This window comes from Pundamilia nyererei, unplaced genomic scaffold, assembly GCF_000239375.1.
Source record: "Pundamilia nyererei isolate P.nyererei 1_Seehausen unplaced genomic scaffold, PunNye1.0 scaffold00754, whole genome shotgun sequence".
In the NCBI taxonomy this organism is placed as follows: domain Eukaryota; kingdom Metazoa; phylum Chordata; class Actinopteri; order Cichliformes; family Cichlidae; genus Pundamilia; species Pundamilia nyererei.
Window position 1 is genome coordinate 6639 of NW_005188155.1, and position 3310 is coordinate 9948.

A 3310-nucleotide genomic window follows, 5' to 3' on the forward strand; every position below is an offset into this window, starting at 1 on the left:
TTTGTGTTTCTTGGCTAGTGCTAACTAGGTTTTTGAAGCACCACAAAAACAACTTATGGAAACCTGCACCCCTTCTGACCCACTTTCAAACTAAAGCAATGAGTCTCTTTTTGAAAATTTAAGGAGTAGATAGTGCAAATATTTGTGCTTAAATGTACTGAGTAAAAAGTTAGCTGAAAAATAATACTCAAGTAAGATACAGATACCTGAAAATAATAGTTTAAGGGAAAAGGACCCAAACGCAGGCACTGACATAGATGCGATGAGTGAGCTTTATTTACATGAGGTGATGTTACAGACAGAGAAGAGATAGGACGGAAACTAAGAACAAACGTAAACTGGGAAAATCTAATAACGCCATAATAAATCCATAACTCACAGGAAGACATGCAGGGATGACACGCAGACAGACCAGTGATGAGCACAAGAGAACACACCCCACATAGCAGACAGGTCTGGCCCAGATCTGGCATCAAGCCGGCACTGCTAGCTGACTTCTGGCATGGTGGTGGTATGTCATCCAGATACCCGATTGTGGTTTGGTATATATGGCCCAGGCCCATAGAAAACAGGTCTGGCCGGGATCCGGTAAGCTGGCACTTCTGACTGACTGGTGTCATAGCAGAGTGTATGTCAACCAGATGTGGGCCAGGTCTGGCAATGATGACACTATTTATGTTCCTTTTTTCCTATTTTAGTTAGAAGACCAAAATGCCATGTTGCAATACTATACTGCTATGGTAGCCAACGTTTCAAATGCAGGTTTGACAGGTTTGTGAGTGTACACTTTATCCAAAACCTAGTGAGGGTTTACTCATCTTTGGCTGTAGCTCAGGCGGTAGTGCAGGTCAACTGTTGATCGGAAGGTTAGTGGTTCAATTCCTGGCTCCTCCAGTCTGCATGTTGTGAGTGTAAATGTGTATGAATGTAGTTAAGGAGCACTCAGTTAAGAGAAAGTGTGTGGTTGGGTGAATGTGGCATGTTGTAAAGAGCACTTTGAGTAATCTGGGAGAGTTGAAAAATGCCATATAAGAATCAGTCCATTCACTGTCTAAACGGCGTTTTGTCATGTTCCCACATGTCAAACAGGTCTGGCCCGGATCTGGTATCAAGCCGGCACTTCTGGCATGATAAGACATATGTCATCCAGATATGGGCCAGGCTTGGCATAGATGGCACTGTCTATGTGATGGCATGCCACATCTGGCCCGATTGTGGTTTGGTGTATATGGCCCAGGCCCATAGAAAACAGGTCTGGCCAGGATCCGGTAAGCTGGCACTTCTGACTGACTGGTGTCATGGCAGAGTGTATGTCAACCAGATGTGCGCCAGGTCTGGCAATGACACCACTGTTTATGCGATGGCATGCCATATCTGGCCCGATTATGGTTTGGTTTATGTGGCCCAGGCCTATAGAAAACAGGCCTGGCCAGGATATTTATATATCCTGCTATGGTAGCAAACGTTTCAAATGCAGGTTTGACAGGTTTGCGAGTAGAGATGGACCAATCCGATATTATGTATCGGTATCGGTCCTATACTGACCTAAATTACTGGTTCGGATATTGGAGAGAAATAAAAAATGTAATCCGATCCATTAAATGTTACGAAAGCACCTCACAAAACTTGCAACATGGCGTAACTCAGCTCATAACGTTTGCACGTCGGAGCAGTATTCATCATGTGATAGAGCACGATAGATGGGCCAGCAGAGGACCAGCAGTGTGTCTGCAACTGGCCTTGTGCTGGCCCATGTGTGGGCCACATCTGGCAAACCAGATCTGGGCCACCAAAGGGCCGTCCTTCTTTGCGGTATGTGGGCCTTGTGAAAATGACGAAAAACTTTTTTTTTTCTAGCAGACTGTAAAAATGTTTATTTTTATAGTTTCAAAAGAGTTTGTGAGGCCTGAGTCACTTCTAGTGCATCATGTGGACATTAGATGAACTGCAGTTTGTCCTTCCTCAGTCCAGGCTTCATTTTTCAGTCCTGAAGGTAGCAAAATAATCTCTGCTAATTAAGGGTGGAATTATATTGTGAAATTGATTTGTATTTGTATTCTGAGAAGTACATGCATACGAGACATGATCCTCAGAGAAAATCAAATACAAGATTAGAGCAACTTAATTCACTTTCATATTTTTCATACTGGCATACTTTTTTTCCATTTCAGAACCAAAACCTTGGAAGACAAAAACAACACAGCAGCCCAGAAACCTCCAACCACCTCCTGTGAATAAAGGGACCGAAGACATAGGTGAAAAATACTCAAGTGTAACATTTAAGCAGCTGGTTTGTAGCAGCTGTCCATGAGGACCACTACAATTTTTAATCTACTCAGAAACACAGGCCTACAACTTAAAATTTTTTTAAAAGTATATTCAATATAATTTAAAAAATCTAAGCTGAATTAAAGGTCTGAGCAGTGTGTCACATGGTTACTGTTAGTATGAGGTTTAAATATGAATGAAACAAATAAAGGTGGTGTCACAGAGAGGTGACAGGTGGCAGAAACAGATTTTAGATGATGTAACATCAAACTGTGACAATATGAAAACTGTTCTCTCATCTTAGATCGCTTATGAAAATATATTGAGATGTAAACAACAGGCAATAATATATCCTTGTAACTACAGCCTTAGTTTACAGCACACACAGTTGGGGTTTGATTAAAAATCAACACAATGTCAAATATAAATAAAGCCCTGCACCTCCCTTTCTGAATAAAACTGGTTATTTCCTATTTCCACCTCCTGTCTGTGACATAGTATATATATATTAACCCTTTACAGCCGATCGGAGCGGGCACGCTCTGTTTTGCGTAACTATTTTTAAATCCCGATAGCTCTGCAACCACGTAAGCTAGCGCAATACTTTTTTTTGCATATGAAACTGGAGGAGTTGTACTTACATCTTATGCCATCAGCTTGTCCTAGGTCACAGTTTCCTTCCACATATAGCTTTGCAAAAACTGCATAAAAATAACTTGCAGCAACAAAAACATGATATTCCAGAAACACGCTTCGCCGATCTGATCAGCTGTTTGTAAAACTTCCTACGTCCATCAGCGCGAACTATCACATGACCGCATGACCTGCCCGAAACCGGAAGTGACGTCATTTTCCAGAAATGTAGTTTTTTTTACCATCGTGGCCTCAAGAGCTTATACTTGTGTTTTTAAAAGTTATGTTTTACTTCATGACTTTCTGTGTCGTTTCTGGGATGCTTAGGACTCATATTGCACTGCTGGAAATAGTTTATTTTGATGCATATGCTGTTATTTTGCAAATTTGCACTATAATATTTATTTTC